Source organism: Uranotaenia lowii, chromosome 2 (assembly GCF_029784155.1).
Source record: "Uranotaenia lowii strain MFRU-FL chromosome 2, ASM2978415v1, whole genome shotgun sequence".
Taxonomy (NCBI): Eukaryota; Metazoa; Arthropoda; class Insecta; order Diptera; family Culicidae; genus Uranotaenia; species Uranotaenia lowii.
The window spans coordinates 112458364-112482950 of NC_073692.1; the positions used below are offsets into that span (position 1 = coordinate 112458364).

General features: G+C 34.0%; 1 non-coding gene across 1 annotated transcript; it reads left to right on the forward strand.

Moving 5' to 3' along the window:
• Window positions 1-528: 528 nt before the first annotated feature.
• On the forward strand, window positions 529-600 carry Trnac-gca (transfer RNA cysteine (anticodon GCA)). The gene has a single exon. It is a non-coding gene; the product is annotated as a tRNA-Cys (tRNA).
• The last annotated feature ends 23987 nt before the right edge of the window (window positions 601-24587 follow it).

The window sequence follows — 24587 nt, forward strand, 5'->3', positions numbered from 1 at the left end:
TAGGAGCATTGGTTTATCAAAAAGAATCTCGATTATTGGAAATAAAAAAGATTTCAAACCAATCGCCTGATTCTATTTTTAAACTAGCAACAACCTAATTTTAGATTAACCCCGTGTAAACTTTTTTTTTTTAAGTTTTGATTGGTTATCAAAATCAAAGTTGTGTTTTTTTGAGACATGTTTGTTTTAAACACCTTTGAAGGGTAAAAGTTCCACATTTTATGTTATCACTTAAAAAAAATCAAAAAAAAGAGACACATCCTATCCTAAACTCAGTTGAGAGGTCTCCTCATTGCTGCGTATGGGTTAGGATAATTTGAAAAAAATCAACAAATCATAGAAATTGACTCAAAAATGGTTCCTTGACCTTAGGTTTTATTTCTGCTGATTGTGCCAGCCAGCACACTGATTGCCTTCTAGACAAAAACAACTGTGATGGCTAGGTGAAGTTGTTGGTCGCTGGTGGATGATAAGGAAAAAGGGGACCAAATAAATCGCTCGTATTGCTCGTACCCTTTCATCACCAATGGGGGTATAGCTCAGTGGTAGAGCATTCGACTGCAGATCGAGAGGTCCCCGGTTCAAACCCGGGTGCCCCCTCACAACGATTTTTGGTGGGGCATGTATTTTGGTTATGAGTTGACGAGATCATTGATTTAGTAACCTATTCCTGTATGAGAAGTTAAAATGAGGTGAAATGTGTTACTTCGGGTTGACTCCGGAAAATGAAGGCTGACAGAGTATTTTGGATTCCAAGTACAACATTGTATGGTCCCATTTTTTTATATGTTCTTTATTTATGCCATAAAAACTTAGAAGGGACCCCTAATCTTTTCCCATTCCGTCCCCCACAGCTTGAAGGAAGTCGGCTGATTTACCCGGCTTGGATTGAAAGAGAAAGATTATCGTATTAGAATTCATTGTATATTGTACTTTATCTGCCGTGATATGCCGAAGTGACGTATATACCATTCCCAGATCTCGTCATTAAGAGTGACGTTCTCCCTTCCCCCACGTTCCACTTCTCCACGACTTATCATGAAATGTGATACTGTATACAGATCACATCTTATGAGGGGTCCCGGAGAAGTGGAAAGTGGGGGAAAGGAGAACGACACTCTTAATAACGAGATCTAGAAATGGCATATACGTCACTTCGGCATATCAGGGCAGTTATGGAGATAGAATTTTGAAAACCGGTCAATAGCGCGATTCGGGACAGTTTTTTGAGCATTTTTCTTATATTCTGCCGGATGAGAACTTCCAGCTCCCGATTAGCTTTAGATGGTGTATTTTTCGGAGCTGAAAAAATAAGCTATAGAAATAAAAAAAAAACGTGATCAAAATCATGATGAACAGTGTTTAGCCCTATGCCAAACTTGTAGACATGAGACATTACAACTTGTGTTCTCAAACAGCACTTGTCATCGTGGTATCAAAACTGGTGATTTTATCCAGTGCAAATTAGTTTATTTTTATTTATTCATTCATGCAAAAAATGCAAATAAAATTCATATAAGCTTCAAGGAGAAGAAAATGTAAAAATTTTCTTCTGATTCGACCGAATTAAATTAATTTTTTCTGTTTTTTCATTGAAGTCAAATGTCCCAATTACACCCCGTCAAAAAAAAAAAAAAAAAAAAAAAAAACAATTAAAGCATATGGATGTTTTTATTTTAAAAATTTCGGAACATTGTTACCCTCAACGGAACATTGTCACCCTCGACCGTCGTTTCTATTCAAGATTGAGTGATATAGTTCAAAATTTTAACTTAACGGCTTTATCTGTTCAATAAAAATTAAATTGATAAAAAAATCTGTTCAGGCTACGATGGTTTTATGCATTAATTTTATTTTCTGGAAATTTTCATGTAAACATCGCTCAAAACCTTAAATGAAAATTTTTTTTTCTACTTTTTAATGTCAATCTTAATTTTTAATGAAGGTACATCGGGGCATTGCAAACCGATTCCAGCATAGTTCAACTATCTTGTGCCTTGGAAAAATATGATATCTTCAAAAATGTATCAGTAACATCACTAAATCATCACTGTTTGTTTGTTTAATCAAGTTTAACTGATACATCTGCTGTTTTTCTCTCCACCGTGTGAATTGACAGGATCGAATATTATTTTTAACACTTTAAGAGTATATTAAAAAAAAAAAACAAAATAGAAAAAATTGTTTCCAATTGAATATCAGTTTTAAAAACTCTCTTTTCAAAAAAGAAGCGTATCAAAAGTTTCTTTTATGCGGCCAAAATATGTAAAACAAAAACAGACTTTTTATGTTAAGTACGTACTTAAATTGGTATGTTATACAGTATTTTTTTGGAATTATTTAATTTACAAAGTTACATTTTCATTTCAAAATCCATTTCCAGAAGAAAAAATAATTTTAAAATTTTTTGTACCAGAGAAAAGTTAAAAATTTGAATTCGTTCTAGTGTATCTCAAATGATAATTCTCTCGGATAACGAAAACCCTCACTTTTTGTACTAGAAAAAAAATCTGGATTTTTTTTAAAAACCCTCCCTAATCTCAGTGGGGAAATACAATTTTTTGTTAACTCAAAATCTTATCAAGCAAATGGAACCAAGTATAGCATGAGATGGTATTAGGGTACGAGAATTGTTTTTATGTTAATTTAAGACCCCTCTCTTCTTTCAATGCACTATGGGACAGCCCCATACAATGAGGCGGCAAAAAGTTTATTTTTGTTATTTATGAACCTTTTTGAAGATTAAATGAGTTGTTTTCTTTCAAAACCCAATATAAACTATTTTCAGCTTTGGTTTTACATGTGTGCTTAGAAAGGACAATAAATTTGGAGCATTAACTCGCAAAAATGCATATTTAGTTTAGTTTTGAAACAATAATTGTTCAAATAAACTTATTTCGGAAACGTGTGAATATTTTTAAGTTCTGTGTTCACAAAAATTATTTGAGAGATTAAAGCAAAACCACTCAGGGTATGTTTGTTCAAGATTATTCAGTTTTGTATGAAGAATTAATGAGTACACGCAAAAAAAATGCAGTACAAAAATTTTATAATTTTTAGGAAGTAAGTATTTAAAAAAAATCTCAGTCATTTCTACAAATATCTTAATTCTTTTCTTCTTTTAGTCACAATTAAATACAATCATCTTCCTGCACGTTATAAACAATGTTTGCTTAATGATGTTTAACATGAAACATACTATTTTTCCAAAATGGTTAAAAATTACCCATTTTTTGTTTTTGATATAACTTTGAAGGATGCAAATATATGCAACTATTTTTTCTTGCATTCGAATTATTAGACCCTTAGCTATCTTTAAAAGTCAAAAAAAATTTTGGGAAACGTAAGGCTTTTTTCTTAGAGACCAAAATGTTTAAACCTTTTGAGTAAATCATAAAATTACACACTTTTAACACTTTTTTGTTAAACGTGTAAATATGAAAAATATTTCGACAAGAACCTTAGGAAATAACGATGTATTTAGAATTGGTGTAGCATTTCTTTTAAAGGAGAAAAATTTATTTGAATATTATTTGATCTAAAGTAAATTTTTCAAAATTTTGTTAGTCTAATGTCTGTGTAACGATAAGTGCTTATGATAATGATCTGAAAAATTGAGGATATCTTAGTTAAATATAAAACTAAAAACTAATATATGACAAATATCATTACGATGAAGTTAATTTTTGACTTTTTGCCGCCTCAAACCCCATAGTGCAATGGGAAAATTGTAAAAAAGGGAAGAAAGCAAATAAATTACAAGTAAGTAAACACAATAAACTTCAGCTATTGTTTTGCTGATAGAGCTGACAAAGAGTAAAAGTGTTTGAGATATTCATAACAGATATTTAAGTGTTTTGAATCGTTTAAAAGCTGAAATACTTTTTAATGATAATATTTGATTGAAGATATTTCTTATGAATTTAGCTGTATATTTTCGAAAAATCATACTTTTTATAGGAATTTTAGTTCTAGGTCCAATGAAAGGTACCAGTTGAGTACCAAAAAAGGAACAGTAGGTTCAATGATGGAAATTTTGATCATCCATATCTTTGCAAATCTTTCAATAACGGCGAAACCTATGCTGAAATTTTTTTAAATTGAAACTTGCAGATAAGATCATGAACTGTAAATAAATTTCCTGAAAGATATAAACCTTCCGTCCATTTATGAGAAAAACATGTTTATTTGAAAACTACCGCTTAAAGGGTTCAAAGTAGGCCAACTAACCCTAATACATTTCAATCCTTAAAGAAGAAAAAATGTCTTTTTGAACTTCAGGGAGCAGTTGATTTCAAAGGTGACATTATAGAAATGTTTTCTTAAAAGAATGATACAAATACAATGCCGGCCAAAAGTTTGGTATCACCCGCAAAAAAACATGCAAATTTTTATTGTTCGTATCTCAGCCGTCTTAGGATATATTGCATATCTTCTGATCTCATTTGAAAGATAATGAGCAATAGCTATTTCGGAGGTATTTTGCCCAGAAATAATGTTTTAGTTTTGCACCTAAAACTTAACCTAAAGTTAGAACATTTTCAATAAATCGCACTCAATATTCAAAGCCGATCATCTCGGGATAGGGTGGACCAAATTTCAAAATTTGAGTTGCATTAGAATCCTTATTCTATACTTCTCAAAACACAATCAAAAAATTTTGTGCAAAAATTAAAGAATGTGCTTTAAGACACTTAAGTTATCGTCCAAAAGTTTGAGACCACCCCTCAGTATGGTGTATCGGCCAAAAGTTTGGGATCATTCTTTTAAAAAATGCAAACTTATCTCATTCATGTCTTTCTGATCTAACATCGTATTGCAGATCTGAAGAGTTCATTTGGAAGTTTAGGTATTGTTGTTTTTCCATAACTTCATACAAAAATTTTATTTTAATGTGATAACCATAAAAAATTTACCTAAAATTATTTGTTTTTTTGAAAATTCACACTTTTGATTCTGAATTTTTTATGGTTATCGTTTTAAAATATAATTTTTGAATGAATTTATGAAAAAACTACAATTCCTAAGCTTTCAAATGAACCCTTCAGATCTGCAATACGACGTTTAGGAATACGTTCATGCAAACCTCCCCTTTATAAGCAGAATCCGTTCTGAGTGACGCGATTCATTTGCTGTAGGGAATGGATATCCCTCAAGAGGTTCTTGCTTCCTGATGCCTCAAGAGGCCGAACGATCGATACTCGCTTGCCTTATTGAATATGAATGCCTCAAGCCAGTATTTTGTGTTGAGGCAAGCATCTTCAAGCTCGGCGCAAAGGATGAGGCAACAACAAATTTTGAATTCTTCAAGCCTCGAGCTTAGCACGAGGCGCTGGAAGCTACCTAGAAGGAACTTTTTCAATGCGTGTTGAATAGTGAAATCCAAGGTGCTGTGTGTGGAACAGTTGGTCACTGGACAATGACATGACAATGACATGACAATGACATGACAATGACATGACAATGACATGACAATGACATGACAATGACATGACAATGACATGACAATGACATGACAATGACATGACAATGACATGACAATGACATGACAATGACATGACAATGACATGACAATGACATGACAATGACATGACAATGACATGACAATGACATGACAATGACATGACAATGACATGACAATGACATGACAATGACATGACAATGACATGACAATGACATGACAATGACATGACAATGACATGACAATGACATGACAATGACATGACAATGACATGACAATGACATGACAATGACATGACAATGACATGACAATGACATGACAATGACATGACAATGACATGACAATGACATGACAATGACATGACAATGACATGACAATGACATGACAATGACATGACAATGACATGACAATGACATGACAATGACATGACAATGACATGACAATGACATGACAATGACATGACAATGACATGACAATGACATGACAATGACATGACAATGACATGACAATGACATGACAATGACATGACAATGACATGACAATGACATGACAATGACATGACAATGACATGACAATGACATGACAATGACATGACAATGACATGACAATGACATGACAATGACATGACAATGACATGACAATGACATGACAATGACATGACAATGACATGACAATGACATGACAATGACATGACAATGACATGACAATGACATGACAATGACATGACAATGACATGACAATGACATGACAATGACATGACAATGACATGACAATGACATGACAATGACATGACAATGACATGACAATGACATGACAATGACATGACAATGACATGACAATGACATGACAATGACATGACAATGACATGACAATGACATGACAATGACATGACAATGACATGACAATGACATGACAATGACATGACAATGACATGACAATGACATGACAATGACATGACAATGACATGACAATGACATGACAATGACATGACAATGACATGACAATGACATGACAATGACATGACAATGACATGACAATGACATGACAATGACATGACAATGACATGACAATGACATGACAATGACATGACAATGACATGACAATGACATGACAATGACATGACAATGACATGACAATGACATGACAATGACATGACAATGACATGACAATGACATGACAATGACATGACAATGACATGACAATGACATGACAATGACATGACAATGACATGACAATGACATGACAATGACATGACAATGACATGACAATGACATGACAATGACATGACAATGACATGACAATGACATGACAATGACATGACAATGACATGACAATGACATGACAATGACATGACAATGACATGACAATGACATGACAATGACATGACAATGACATGACAATGACATGACAATGACATGACAATGACATGACAATGACATGACAATGACATGACAATGACATGACAATGACATGACAATGACATGACAATGACATGACAATGACATGACAATGACATGACAATGACATGACAATGACATGACAATGACATGACAATGACATGACAATGACATGACAATGACATGACAATGACATGACAATGACATGACAATGACATGACAATGACATGACAATGACATGACAATGACATGACAATGACATGACAATGACATGACAATGACATGACAATGACATGACAATGACATGACAATGACATGACAATGACATGACAATGACATGACAATGACATGACAATGACATGACAATGACATGACAATGACATGACAATGACATGACAATGACATGACAATGACATGACAATGACATGACAATGACATGACAATGACATGACAATGACATGACAATGACATGACAATGACATGACAATGACATGACAATGACATGACAATGACATGACAATGACATGACAATGACATGACAATGACATGACAATGACATGACAATGACATGACAATGACATGACAATGACATGACAATGACATGACAATGACATGACAATGACATGACAATGACATGACAATGACATGACAATGACATGACAATGACATGACAATGACATGACAATGACATGACAATGACATGACAATGACATGACAATGACATGACAATGACATGACAATGACATGACAATGACATGACAATGACATGACAATGACATGACAATGACATGACAATGACATGACAATGACATGACAATGACATGACAATGACATGACAATGACATGACAATGACATGACAATGACATGACAATGACATGACAATGACATGACAATGACATGACAATGACATGACAATGACATGACAATGACATGACAATGACATGACAATGACATGACAATGACATGACAATGACATGACAATGACATGACAATGACATGACAATGACATGACAATGACATGACAATGACATGACAATGACATGACAATGACATGACAATGACATGACAATGACATGACAATGACATGACAATGACATGACAATGACATGACAATGACATGACAATGACATGACAATGACATGACAATGACATGACAATGACATGACAATGACATGACAATGACATGACAATGACATGACAATGACATGACAATGACATGACAATGACATGACAATGACATGACAATGACATGACAATGACATGACAATGACATGACAATGACATGACAATGACATGACAATGACATGACAATGACATGACAATGACATGACAATGACATGACAATGACATGACAATGACATGACAATGACATGACAATGACATGACAATGACATGACAATGACATGACAATGACATGACAATGACATGACAATGACATGACAATGACATGACAATGACATGACAATGACATGACAATGACATGACAATGACATGACAATGACATGACAATGACATGACAATGACATGACAATGACATGACAATGACATGACAATGACATGACAATGACATGACAATGACATGACAATGACATGACAATGACATGACAATGACATGACAATGACATGACAATGACATGACAATGACATGACAATGACATGACAATGACATGACAATGACATGACAATGACATGACAATGACATGACAATGACATGACAATGACATGACAATGACATGACAATGACATGACAATGACATGACAATGACATGACAATGACATGACAATGACATGACAATGACATGACAATGACATGACAATGACATGACAATGACATGACAATGACATGACAATGACATGACAATGACATGACAATGACATGACAATGACATGACAATGACATGACAATGACATGACAATGACATGACAATGACATGACAATAACATGACAATGACATGACAATGACATGACAATGACATAACAATGACATGACAATGACATGACAATGACATGACAATGACATAACAATGACATGACAATGACATGACAATGACATGACAATGACATGACAATGACATGACAATGACATGACAATGACATGACAATGACATGACAATGACATGACAATGACATGACAATGACATGACAATGACATGACAATGACATGACAATGACATGACAATGACATGACAATGACATGACAATGACATGACAATGACATGACAATGACATGACAATGACATGACAATGACATGACAATGACATGACAATGACATGACAATGACATGACAATGACATGACAATGACATGACAATGACATGACAATGACATGACAATGACATGACAATGACATGACAATGACATGACAATGACATGACAATGACATGACAATGACATGACAATGACATAACAATGACATGACATGGTTTGAGGGTTGAAAATAATGAAGCTGAAAATCGCAAATATAAAGTGGAATTTGAGGTTATTTTTAAACTTTTAAATTGTTTTATGAAAAAAATCTAATTTTTATTTTGAAAAATGGCTTGTTCAGGATTATCATTATGGAATTGATTCTCCATGGAAAATATTTGTCGATAAAGAAACAAGATTAAGATTAAATAAAGATAGTTTTTTCCGGTGTATTTTTCACATTAAAATTGTATTTTTCTAAATCCAAAATTCAAACTGAAATTATAAATTTTTATTAAGTTTGCAAGAACCATGTTTGAACCAAAAAAATGGAATCTCTTACTTTTGTTTTTGAAAATTTGATTTATGTTTTTCAATATGGTTAAAAAATTTGAATTTTCTCAAGTGTTTGTAATATGAAGTTTATTATATTTGAGCATATATAAAGTTTTACTAAAATTTTTATTATGAAAATATTGCTCACCAATTAAAAGATTTCAGGACTTTAGTTCTAAAGTGAGTTTCTCTCTAGAACCCAATATTAAATAAAACTATTTCATCAGAATGAACAATAGAATGAAAATAAAAATTCAGCAATAATAATGATGATCAATCATGGATAGAAATTCCCATTGAAATATTTTTGTTCTTTATACTCATCAGAATATGACAACTTGTAATTGGAAGAAATGAGAAATAGAAATTTAGAATTGGAATACAACATAAAAGTTCCAAATATGAAGATAAAATTCTGAAATTCATTAAAAAATCAAAGTTCTGAACAAAAAAAAAAATCAAATTTCAATATTGCAATAAAATATAGCTTTTAAATAACGAATTATGTTTTTGAATAAGAATAAAAAATTTAATCCAGTAACTTTTTGAATACAAATACAAACATAGAATAAAAATACAAATTTATAAAATAAAAATTTTTAAATTGCGACCCAGAGATGGGTCTTGACTCAAACATTCAGTCAGCGAAACTTTTTTGTAGAGAAATGAATCCAACTTAGATGAAATTTCAGGGACTAGATAAGAGAAAATCGATGTTGAAAAACATGCGAAAAAAAATTCGCCTTGTCTCCCGGTGAGACTTGAACCCACATCTTGCGCCTCTCCGGGGCCCATGTATTAACATTCTACTGCAGGAGACCAAACTGGCGTATGAATATTATACTGGTTGAGTGTCGATGTCTATCGGAATGAAGGGAATAGTTCTCCCATGTGATCATAATCATTTTTCTTGGTTTATTTCTATTCCCATCATTTCATCTTACGGTAGTTGGAATCAAGTTTGGACATACCGTAAGATGAAATGATGGGAATAGAAATAGACCAAGAAAAATGATTATGATCACATGGGAGAACTATTCCCTTCATTCCGATAGACATCGACACTCAACCAGTATAATATTCATACGCCAGGTTGGTCTCCTGTAGTAGAATGTTAATACATGGGCCCCGGAGAGGCGCAAGATGTGGGTTCAAGTCTCACCGGGAGACAAGGCGAATTTTTTTCGCATGTTTTTCAACATCGATTTTCTCTTATCTAGTCCCTGATATTTCATCTAAGTTGGATTCATTTCTCTACATAAAATAAAAATGAATTATAATTACCGATATGCCAAAAACTTGAAAAAAAATTATGTTAGAAACATAAATTATGAACATAATTTATGTAGGCTTAGGTCAGTGTTGAGCAGTCTTTTGAACCAAAGGGTCAGTTTGAACTCGAAATCTTTTCGACAGTTTTCAATCATTTGCAGAACTTAATAGCACAAGAACGTTGATTTTTAAACAATAACAAATTCGTAGAAAAGAAAATTAAAAAGTATAATCAAACAATTTAGAAGTTGAACATGTCTGTGTAAGTTGTGTGATGAGTATTAGATCAAAATCTGTTTTTGTGGTTATTTTTTAAATAATTCTAATTGATGATGAAATACAAATCCGCTTCTATTCCAATTATTAATGATTACAATTTTTTGACAGATTTGATTGGTAACGAAACTTGCGTTTTTGTTCAATTCGTTAAAATTATTATCAGTAAAGTATATTTATCAAACAACATTGTGATGGACAGAAATGAAATAATAATCATAACCATGTTCTTTTCAGTGGTGTTTCGATTATTTTACTAGAATTTAAATTACTATAAAAAAGTTCAACCAAATGATTGTGAGTTAAATGCAAAATAAAACACGTTAAGTGCAAATTTGAACAAACCATTAACATATCATTCATCTCCGATTTAGTATTAAAAAAATTAATATAATTTGAGAATACATTCGCAGGCCACAACCAGGTCGCAACCAGCCCGCAGGACACGTTTTGTTCATTTCTAGTTTATGTATTATTAATGCAATCTGTCTTAAATATTCTTATAGGGGAGGAGCGGGCTATATGCGCCTATTAAGCAGAATACTGATTTAATCAAATATCACATCGAATATGTGTACAAAAACTATATACACGTGTGCAGGCATCTGTTTTCTATACATTGGAGTAATTTTTATGTTAAAATTTTCTTCTGTTTCCGAGAAAATGATTTTATTATAAGTGTTGTCTAAAATGCAGAACCTCAAACCGTGCGGGCTAAATGCGCCTATTTATGTTTTGAACAAAATGACAGTTTATTGGGCAATATTTCCGTATAATTTCATTGAAACTGCTAGAAAGTAATAATTTCCGTACAACAAAGCTGAAGTTTTATAAAAATCTATGTATATTATAATTTTATGGAATAAAACAAAAGTTAGGGTTGCCATACTATGGAGGCATTTCATCCATGAGAAATACTTTATCAAATCTGTTTTTAGATCTTCAATTCTCTCTTCAGATGTTATTCAGAGCTCAGATTTGAAGGTTCAATGATAAAAATCATTTATTTATTCTATTTAACCTGATATTTTAGGATGGAGGCATTTTACAAACATGATGGGGGCATACAAAAACACTCTATTATTCCACTATATAATCATTATTAAACCTCCACAAAAGCTGAAATATGTTTAATTTCTGAAGTTCATTTGAGTAAGAAACAAAAACCATCCTAGTTTTAGTTTTAAGCTTCTTTATGTATAATTTTTAAAAGTCGAAATATTACATCAAAATGTATCAAAACCTTGTATGATTTTTTAAATTTTTTTGAGTTTGTAAATTCAAAAAATTCTTTCTTGCCTTATGTTCTGAGCGTATCACCCTCAAAATGCATTGGTCAGATAAGCTGTCTAGTCAGCCACTTCATCAAACAGCCGTAGGGTCATTTAACCCGATAGGCCCATTTAGGAAACCTTTCCCCTACAAGAATTGAAAAAAAAATTTTTTTTAAGAAATGCTCGGTAGGCTGAAATTTGCTTATCCCTGGTTTGAAAAATTCCAATTGAAGAATGAATTTCAAATTTCGTTTGAAAAAATGGAAATATGTCATATTTCAAATAGTTTTTCCAGCAATCAAAACCATATTGAAATTGAATTTGAATGCCTCATGCCGACAGCTTGTGTTGAGGCGAGCATCTTCAAGCCCGGCGCAAAGGTTGAAGCAACAACAACGATAACCAAACGATTCGCACAAGTCGTTTGAAGCTAAAGGAAAGCGCCCAACATGCGGTGCAAAGAGGGAAAGAAAAAAAGAACGAAAAAACGAGCTGCCCGCCTGTGGTAGCTGAGCAATAGCAGAATTACCTATCCTTGAGCATTCGAACCAGGCGCAAACAAGGCAATTCGACATTGTGTGTGCCTTCGAATTCGGTTGCCTCAAGCTTGGAGGTCGTGATGAGTGAGTTCCATTCGTTTGCTTTTTCAATTTTGCTTCCTCGAATGCATATTACTTCATGAACACCAGCCAAGTTGAGTGAGTGTCCTTCGTGTTTTTGTGTATTTTCCCCTCTTCAAAGCATCGTTCACTCGCGAGTGTAGCGTTGAACGAGGCGAGGATCTTCAATTCGTACTCGTTTTATTTGAAACACTGATACACAGAGTCATAGATTCTTCTTCTTCTTTATTCTGGTTAGGAATAAGAGGCAGGGATGCCAGGTGATAAGGATAAAATATCTGGGCAATTTGGAAAAAAGCTGTGTGTGTGCACAAGGAAGATCACAAAAACAAAACAAAAATTTTGGTGATGCGTGTGAGCGGGGGGTGGGGGCGACGTGGGGGGTTAGGGTTGTTGGTTTGGTTTTGAATTCTGGTTATTTTCGTGACGAATACTGATAACACCGTTCTAATTTTAAAAATTAAGTTTCAATGAATGATTGCTGTCATATCAGTGTATCCAAGCAAGATTTCTAGTTTAATCAGGCACTTAGGGATCGTATCCGGTACATTAATATTGATTTCACTCAATTTTGAAAGTTCGTAAAATCTGGGCACTCAGCAAAAACTTGGACAACTTGTGTCTGACCGATATCTTGGCGAAACGTCAAAAGTCTGTGTAATACAGACAAATCTGGGCACCTGGTAATCCAGGTGAGAGGGCTCCTAAAGGGAGGGCCAGTGAAGACTATGTATGCCCTAAAGCCATCGCTGAAATTGTTGCTTCTACTGGCAACATTTTAATGTTTATTGAAGTTGGTTTTTATTCCATCTTGATGAAAATAAATAATGTATCTATACTCCCGGCGAAAAGTTTTTGATCAGCTCCTCAAAACCATATAAATTATGTTTATCATCTTTCGAATGAGATCAAAAGATATGCAATATTAGACTGAGTCGATTTTAAGCTTCGTTTTGGTTCAAAATTCACCCATGATTTTTTGCAAACATTTTAAGTAATCTTTTCATGTGTAAATTTAAACTTTTAGGTTTGTTTGGAAAAATTGAATATTTTGTTCTGAAAAATCAATTGACATCACTACTGGTGCCTCGTGAAGTATTGCATGAAAGGTAGTCATGCAATACCTCGATAGGCACAAGCAGTGATGTCAGTTGAATTGATTGTTTTTTCAATGCCAAAAGACAAACCGGACAAATCCCTACTCATCAGCTAATATCTTTTTTACCGGAAAAGATATGAAGTGACCGTCTTGGACATAGTTGTTGAGCGGAAAATTTCATTCAACGAATTTATTAATCAGCACAAAGACCATTTGTATGCTCGGTTTCATAGAACAAACAAAAACGACGCTTATGAATTTAGAAACAAATAAACGATTGCGAAAAATTCCACTGAAAGAAGACTGCTATAGTTTTGTCCTAAATTAGTTCTGAAACCCGATACAACCATCATTCCATCTGGGGAAAAAATTGTTATTACTGATACCGATTTAAACGCTCACCGAACTGGGTAACTGTGCAAGGTGCATCTGTGCGGTTTAAAGTGAAGCCACAAAATTATGGCAATAATAGTGTTATCTGCTGTTTGTTGCAACTCGATTTAAGCAGAAACATTTTCAAGCATTTAATTCACCGACATAGTTTTGCTTTTAGGGATAATTAATTTAAAAGGATAAAAGTTCGCTGTAACCGAATTTCAGACATTACAAAAACGTTCAAAATACTTAAGATAACTCGAAAACTTTCCTATGGTTTCAACAAATATTAAATTTTTCAAAAACCTAATTACTCTATAACGTCATGGATTGCTTTCCCCATTTTCAGCTGGTGGTATCGATATTCGCCGAAAAGCGAACACCTCGGGCAAAAACTAAAAGAGCTCTCCACATCGATGATTGATGGAAGTCATTAATAATCACTCAACATACAAAATGTTCTTGATGGAACTGGTTCGATGTTATGGTTGGTTGGTTTGAATGTTGGATGTTGGATGGAGCGTTGTTCGGTTTCAAGCCCCACACCCATTTCGGAACCTTGCTTGCTCGGTATCTGGTCCTAAGAGTACATCCTCCTGGCCTGGCAGATCCTGGCAGATTACTATTAACTGGATGGCGGTTCCCCGGTTTGATGTGATGTGCATTGCCTTCCCTTTGCGGTGGTAAACCGGATACTGATGGTGGAGCTGGGAAGTGTAATGAGAAGACGTAGAAGAACGGAGCAGGGAGCTTGGGAATTCGCTCCGATGGCAGACATTAATCAGAATCCGGGGCACCAGTGCCAAACTTGACGTTGCCGCATGGAAAGTTCGTTTTTATAACGCTGGAAATCTGTCATTTGCTGCTCGGGTGAAATCTTCAACGAATATGAACGACCATTTCATGTACACCCACTCTACCCTAAAAAGATTGATGCTGTTTATGTTAGTCAGTCCACTGGAGCAGTTTTTGTTTCGAGTTTTTTGGGCGACCGAGTTTCTAAAAGTCAAAATTTGAATTATAGTTTTTTTTTATTTAAACTTGTAATTTTCATGTTGTACACTTCCTTTCTTTTTCATTTCAACGCGATAAAAGTAACGGATTTGCATCATTAAAATCAGTCTTTTCTTTCTAAACCGGATATAGAAAAACAGGTTGTACTGATTTCTTCCTGACTCGTTCCAAATTAGAGCATTATTGAATGAAAGCAGCAGTTTAGCTTCAACGTATTTTTCCCCTGTCTTCAAACTTCCGTCCGTGAATTCAAGAATATAAAAACAAACAAAGGGTTGCCATAAGATTGCCGTTTGTTTTGGCAAGTTTTCGCAATTTGTTCAACATTTTTTGCCTCGTCGGCAGTCGCCCGCTCGCTCGTATTTGCCATTCCGGTTCGGAGCTCGCAAATAATGAAGAAAATACAGTAGGTACCCAGAGATAAAGACTAATTAATCTTATCGTCATTGCATCTCTCTAGACCCCGAGACTACAGGGCTGAGCTGTCTGAGTAAGTATTCCCATGCCTTTTTCTCAGCTTCCCTCCAGGTTTTCCGGGTTTCTCTTTCTTTAGCCGCAACCAGCTCCCCGGAAAAAAGGGAGGAAATTTGCTTCCGCAGGGGTCATCTCCGGCAAATGAAGCAAGAAAGAGTCATTTCTACCTTTATAAAGGTATTAACGGGTGTTCGGATCAAAAAGTGGTCAAAGTAAATTACAGTAAACGATTATTTGTTTGTTAATAAAAATAGTTTGAAGAATTTGTTCCAGTGAGTTTTGTTATATAGGATGCCGAATTTTTGTGTTTCCTGGTTAAGATTTCTTTGCGGTCCTCAAGCTGAGATTCCAAACGATCTAGTCCAAATTGGCGAGCCTTTCGGTTGACTCATACCATAAGAATTTGTACTATCATCTTATCCACTTGCTGGGAATAAGGTCCACAGTGCTGGGAGGGTTCTAATCCTCAGGCACAACCTGAATGCTGTTAGCGGCATACCACTTCATGGTGTTTTTACATAAAGCATGGATCATCCAAAATCTCCTAGTTGTCGGAACTGGAATGCTTTGACAGTACTTTGTTCGGAAATGTTTCCTCTATCAGTGCTGAAAATTTCATAACGATTCGTTTTGTTTCAATAAAGTAACACGTAATGGAAGCCGCGAGGCAAAAATTAATTTTGGACACCCACGTCAAAAAATCGTGAAATCTGATTTTGGACGGCTTCCTTGCCAAAAATTTTACAAAGCCACTGGTCGGGGTGATGTCCTCGCCAAGTTCGAATTCGTTTTTGCCGATAAGTTGGCAAAAAAGTGTTTGATCTGGTAAGGTATTTGCAGCTGCGGACGAGAAACCCCGGTTTTTGTGAAAAACAAGACCATGGACTCCGAAATGTACAAGGAGGAGTGCCTTAAAAACGTTTTTTTTTTTTCGAACATTAGATTTCACAAAGGACCAGTAAAGTTTTCGCCAGATTTGGCAAGCTGCCACTACAGCTGAGAGGTATGTACAGTGGTATCGGGCCAACACGGGTGGATTTTGTCGAAAAGGACATCAACCCACCCAACTGCCCTCAATTCCGCTCTATCGTAAAATTTTGGGCAGTTGTCAAGCAGAAGATGAAGAAGAATGGTAGGACGACTCGGGATGCAACAGAGATGAAGAGATTGTGGAACAAAATGGCCGCTGAGGGCAGTGAATAGGGTGCCCAAACCATGATGAGTGGTTTAGACGAAAAGTTCGAAATTTCATCAAAACAACAGCGGATTTTTTTTTCTTATTTTTCTTTGAAATGCAATAAAAACCCTAAAGTAAATTTTGCACGTGTTAAATTGTTGTTGATAATTCTTTTTTGCTGTCAGGCATGCTGAGAACAGAAAGCGTCCATTACCAGGGGGCTCAACGGAGCCTTTTGGTGTGGGAGAGTGTTGTGGACCGCTTTTCAAATTAAAAAAAAAAAATCAGGATACGTCAAAGTAACGGAAATTTAGCTCAAACTGATGACCTTTTTTGGTCGTCGGTTCACATTTTCACTTAAGCAATGGTATCTAATGCAATTCCTTGCAACCCATTTTTCATCACTTCGCAAAAATCAGGAAAAATGAGGGTTATTTAAAAAAAATCAAGAAAATCCAATGGCTTATCAGGTTGAATGGTTGCGCCTCGCTAAATCAGGCACATTGGCATCTCGGCTCCCGGTGGGAAGAAAAAGAGAAAATAATTCTTTCTTGCAAAAGAACAAGGTTGCCATTCCCTTTGTCAAAACCCAATAGAAGCATAATTGAAGAGTGTTCAGGTTTTTTTTTATTCGGATGATTAGAAAAAAAACGGCGAATTCAAGTTGACCACTTTTTGATTCGAACACCCTTTAGTAGAGTACTTTCGTACCTTTGTTTTGTGTTAGCTTTGCGGTGTTCATTTTGAATGCTAAGCATCTTAACCAAACGAGCCTCGGCAGATTGTGTTTGCTTTTTTTTGGTTATTATTTAAGGAATGGATGATAAACCTTGCAGTATTTCGGGCTCGAAGAATCGAAAAGGGCAATGCCAGTTGACATTTAGGGTTGTACATTAACACATTGCAGACTGAATAGGAAAGTTATCTTTCTTTTTGCTTGCCGCGAGTATGTATAGCCCAAATGCTATAAGCTGAATGAGATGAAACTTTGTTATGTAAAATCTAATGCAGTACTTTGGTTTACTGGATACTTGTAGGTATTCTGTTCTCGTTCAACCTCGAGAACATCAATGACCACGACAATTAAGTAGGGTGGTCTAACCGGTTTTATCGAAAACGGTTAAACCGTTCATTTTTTCAATACCGGAATACCGACTTTTGGGAAGGCAAAAAAACAGTATTTCCGGTAAATTTTTCATCATTGTCTGTTCAAAAATTGACACGGCTAAGTGTTTTTTACCAAATATTTAGGAGTACAAATACTCAAATTTTGTTCAATCAGCTTCAAAATCCAAGCTCAATCAACCTTACTGCAAGGTGTATATGAGATTTGATTATTGCTAAAACTTGTCGATGTAACTTTTTAAATCAAAGCTTTATCATGAAACTTCACACATTTCACACACACACACGAACTAACGCACCACAACATTTAAAGACTGTACACGTATACAATGACTGAAAAAACTGATACAGCTACAAGAAATGTAATATTGCTTCACAATAAGCACTAAATTTTTCATTGATTTGCTGGAATTTATCTACATATCTATATCTATATTTATTATCTATAAACAGCTCAAGTTTATCACAACCGTTCTAAATAAGCGGTGCCGGGCTAATACAAACTTGCAATTTAAAATGAAAAATATTGTTTCAAATCATAAAATGTTTCAACAGAGTCAGCATTCAAACACATGTTAACATCAATTCTAACTTCAGTTCTAACGAAACTTTCAACAGAGTCAGCATTTAAACACATGTTAGACTGTTTGTATGAATTTTGTTTGTCTATTTTTTCTAGGTAATTGATGGTTTTATTTTTAACGCTGTGAAGCATTTTCTTTTTCCAGACAAAGCAGTAACCAAGTTTTTATAAATTTACAACAGTATTAAAGCAACAAAGAACGTATGGATCAGATCCAAACAACTATTTTTTTGCTGAATTTTGACTTGTTTTTAAATTTTGATAGATTTTTATTTCTATACGTTCGCTTTAGTGTTGGGAATGCAAACTTAATGCGATCACGATCTAGGTTTCGGGAAAAACATCCGTCTTTTAGATAACAATAATCTGTAATTCTGTGAGTTAACCAAAAATTTGTGACAGTGTTTTGAGTTTTGTTTATTTATTAGTTAAGTCATTGTTTCAACGAAAAATCTTTCTGTATACCAATTATATGAAAGACTTTATAAACTTTAACTAAATCTGTAAAATCTGTTCTTAAATATGAATACTGTTTTACAGAGTAAAGGACAAAATTTCGTTGAAAATAATATGAAACTTCTGGAATTTCCGCAACCTCACAGCGAAATTATAATAATAAAATGCAGATGAGAAATATTATGATTATCATTTGGATGATGATAGATTTACGAATTGGGATAATTTATAGGCACAATACCATTTTTTCCATCGAAATGTTGCTAAATCTATTGCGTTATAAATTCTGAGCATTTTATGCCATTATTACTGCAATTAGCCGAAACCCTTTCATGAACTCGATGTACTTTGAAAAATACCGGTTTTATCGGTTTTATAAATTACAAATACCGAAATACCGGATTTGAATAAACCGGTAAATCCGACCACCCTAGAATTAGGCCATTGGAGACACATTTGGTGACCTGGGGACCATCTTATTTGGTCTAAAAATCATTTTTATATTCCAATATCGAAACTAGTGATTTATGAAAAGAGTTGAAAACGAGAACACCGAATGCCAGTGGATTATTTGGCACCATGAATAGTTTTTTTCTGATGATAGTTAAAAATAACTCTGGAAAGTATTAAACGTATGTGCTACGACTTTATCACAACAAAAAGTTAAAAACTGTATTTGAACTTTCTGAACACTCTGTATTGTTGAGGATACCACCCCAAATAACACATATTAAGCCAACTAGCATTAGAAAGTTTTATCATGGTTTTATTACAGGCATTATTATGGCATTTTATATGCACCTAGTTTTATAAATGTATTTTTATGCTCATGAATAATGCTGAGATTCTTGATTGAGCCATTTGTTTTCAGGTAGTTCTGAAAACGTTAATAAAGCTTTTACTCAATACACTGTTCAAAATGTTTATAAAGAGTTCTTAATGCTTTATTAAAACCACAATAAAACATAAACTAAGAGGTTTGTTCCAATCGTTTTTTGCATGTTTTTAAAGGCACGCTGTGCTTGATTATAAAACCGTAATAATATAAGGTGACAGTTCTCGATCAAGATGTTTAAACCGGACACGCTCAGGCTAGATTGCACATTAGACTGATGCAAAAAATGACTTTTAGCTCCCATATGTTTTTTAGATGCCTTTTTGGGTTCCTAAACATCAGAGTAAAATTTGAGATGATTTGTTTGTTTCCTGAGTTAGCGCAACGCTTTTCAATTTTGTATGGAAATTTGTATGGAAGAAGTAATTTTTGCACATTAAATCATCCAATTTCCATACAAATGTCCATACAAAATTAAAACTCGATGCGTTGATTCAAGACTGAATGGATCGGTTCTTTAATTGTTATTGCTATTTCTGGCAGCAAAAACAATAAAAAAAAGTTATGAGAGGTGTAACAATTAAATAATTTGAAACTTATACAAAGCTTGCAGCGGTATATTGCACATATTTGAATTGGAGTTCCCTTTTTTTACACATATTTGGAAAGTTGTTGTTGAGTTAAATTAAAAAAAATTAAAAATCTGTGAAATACTTCAAATCACCGGAGAAGACAGCGTCTTCTGCTTTTCTTATCAGAGTTGTAAATTACTGAAAATCTCATCAAATATCTACAATGTGGGTATTGAAATGGGGTGAAAGGGCTCAACGAGGAGAAATCGAATTTCGCTAGCTAACACTATCTTGAAATCTTTTGTTCTCAAACCTGTATATTACTAATAACCGCTTTAAACCCCCAAAATATGGGTATTGTATGGGAGGGCTAAAAAGAACAAATCGAATTGGCGGCTTCCGCTGAACTTTAGAAAGCTGTAAATGACTAAAAACCGTGGTGGTTAGTTTAGTTTAGTGTTTTACAGAATTCAGAATTTCAAAGGAAGCCGCCTTCTAGGATTTCGAGATGGTGTCAGAAAGCGAAATTCCACTTAATCTTGTTTTGCCCTTTCACCCAAAACCCATATTGTGGGGATTTAATACGACTTCTAGTTGATCAAAGAATTTTGAAGTTCAGCAGAAGCCGCCATCTCGAAAATATTTCATTACAATGACTTCATTCCGAAGATTTGACGAGGGGCATTTATTTTTAGATACCGTAATCCGGGGTAATATTTATCACTTTTTTCAATATATTTCGATTTTATTTTCTGTTAAGGAGAATGTGGCATGTCTTATATTTTTAAAACCAGTACTGGACTCCTATGGACGTAAAACATGGATGCAGAAATTTATTAGACCTCTTTAAATTTGATTTAAAAATCGCTTTCGCCACTGTTCAGAATTTGATGCTTTGGGGTGACATTGATCAGTCTCTATTCTGACGGTTTTAACGAGTTTTCTTGATCATAAAAGATACAAAACACCATCATAATATTTACATATGCTAGTTTATCAAGCTAACCTTGATTTTTAACGTTTAATTTTAAAAATATTTATAATCGAAAAAAGAACTATGATGCTGCCTACATTTAGGGGCAAAATTATAATAATTGCTAAATAGTTTGAGCTTCAAAATACAAATAATATTTTACCTTCACACATTTCCCTAGGCCAAAGGTCGGCAACCTGCGGCTCGCGAGCCGCATGCTCTTTTGATGTAAAGCTACCCTCACTGCGCTAATATTATATGTATTTAAAAAAAAAATTATAAAATCGTGCTGATGCGATAATTGAGATCTGGCACACATATTTACAGAGGTCCAGAAGTAAATTTTAAAATTTTATCCGCTGAAGGGGCAAGCGTAAAGGACCAAATGGAAAAATAGAATTTTGAAGCCTAATTTTACTTTTATTTCCATTTTTATAGGGATCTAATACATTAAAGTCATTAGTCCTCGAATAAATTTTGCAATTTTTTGCTTTTCACTGTTTTTGAAGCATCAGCTTAGAGATAAAGATTTAATTTATCAATAACCGTGAATGCAAAGAAAAACTGTTGTTTTAAAGCAAGGAAAACTTAAATCAAATTATTTATTTCCAAAACCTGTGAACGCGAAAGACAGGAAACTATACAGGAAAATCAAAAAAGTAGTTTTTAGACAGCCTCTGCGTAACCCTCATAAAATTTTATTTTTTAAGCAATAACGTTTTTGCCCTCAATGAAAATTGTTCAATTGAAATTTCCAAAATAGTCTTAGAATTGATCAACCAATTCGAAAAATAATCACAACTTTGACGCGTAACAACATAAAAATATTGGAAAAGCCACCTCAATCCTATCTAATTAATTTAAAAATGATAGTTTTAATGTTTCTGAATAAAGATAACTCATTAGCATTCCAGATTGCCCGGATTTAACCGGGCTTTTCCAGATTTTCGAAAAAAAAAACAAAAAAAAGGGGGATGCCTGGACCGGTCCAGATGCCCGAATATCGAGGAAAAGGCTCTGTATTTGTTCCAGAATTATTCACAATTTTCTAAATTTCAGTATTTTCAACTTGTTTCAGCGCATGCATTTTTTGAAATTGTGAATTAATTGTTATTAAGATTTTGGTTTGTTCATTTTTCAACTTTTCTCTTGCCTTTTAATGGAACATGCGTAGATGTTGGCTGGATTTTCCCGGATATTATTCGGTTTTGAGTTTAAAAATTGAGAACCCAATGCCAAAGTCTGGAATGCACTGGAGATATCGGGTTAAAAAGTCAATAAATACCCAAAATTCAAATACAAAATACAAAACTAAGAATTGAGAATTTAAAATTAAAGTTTGGTATCTTTTCAAACTCGTATCAGCATTGAGAATGAATGAAAACTTCAATTCTGAAAATCTATTTGAAAACAAAATCACAGGCTAAATACTTGTAATCATTAACAAAATTGACCTTAACACCATTTTTTTTTAAAGTATATCTTTGAGTCTTTGAACATTTTTAAAATTTTAAGTGTAATGCCTGCAGTCAATATTTACCAAAAGCATTAAAATGTTCAATGAAGTTTCCGAAACGGTCACATTTTTTTAAATAACGAGTTAAGCACCGTTGATTTGTTTTTATTAACTTTTACATTGTAACTTTAGAAGAATCCTTGAACTGCTTTTGTCAGTTTAAATCACATTATTACAGATTTATACTGGTCGAACCACAAGTTTTTTTTTCTATAATCTAAGCTTTAGCAAGCATTGCTGAATAATGTACAATGTATTGAATTTCAATCTTCATTCAATTGGACGCACAATACTGAAAATCACATGTGGCACAAAATGAGATTTTGGATTATCCAAATGCATAAAATTTTGCAGAAACGTTCATTTGATGTCCTGAATTTTGAAAATTCTGCCAGTTGTTCGAAGCATATTTTTTTTTTTTGGTTTCGGCTACATAAATTTTAATTGAATTTTATCTCATACTTCTGGATTTTGTTAAGGATTGGCTATTTAGAGAATGTAATAATAAAGTTTGATAATTCTAAGAAAATATTTTCCATTTACTTTTTCCATTTACTTCTCTTTGCCGAAGAAATTATAAATATTCTGCTTATGTGGTTATGTTCAAATCTTTCACTTTACGTCATGCAAAGTATTCATATAAGCTTTATATGGATGGAAGCTATCAAAATTCATGCTCTGAAAGGACACCCATTAGAGCTGGTGTCCCTCAAGGCAGTATACTTGGGCCAATTTTATACAATATTTTTACTTCTGATCTTCCTGATGTACCAGAAGGAAAAGGTAGAAGATTATTTGCTGATGATACTTTGCTTTCAGCCAAAGGTCGAAACTTACGGGTGGTACGCAGTAGATTGCAACAAAATTTAAATTCCTTTTTGAATTACTTGAAAATGTGGAAAATTTCTCCTAACGCTTCCAAAACTCAACTTATTTTATTTCCCCATAAGCCAAGAGCAAATTTTTTAAAACCTAATGAAAATCATTCCATAACTTTTAATGGGGTTTCATTAGAATGGTCTGATCACGTGAAGTACTTGGGACTCACACTTGATCGGAATCTTACTTTTAAAAATCACATTGAAGATATTCAATCTAAATGTAATAAATACACTAAATCTCTTTATTCTCTCATCAACAGGAAATCCCGGTTGTGTCTGCGAAATAAGATGCTCATCTACAAACAAGTTTTCCGACCAGCGATCATGTATGCAGTTCCGATTTGGTCTAGCTGCTGCGCGACGAGGAAGAAAGCCATCCAGAGGATTCAGAACAAAGTTCTGAAAATGATTTTGCGGCTTCCACCTTGGCACAGCACCGAAGATCTTCATCGGATTGCAGGCA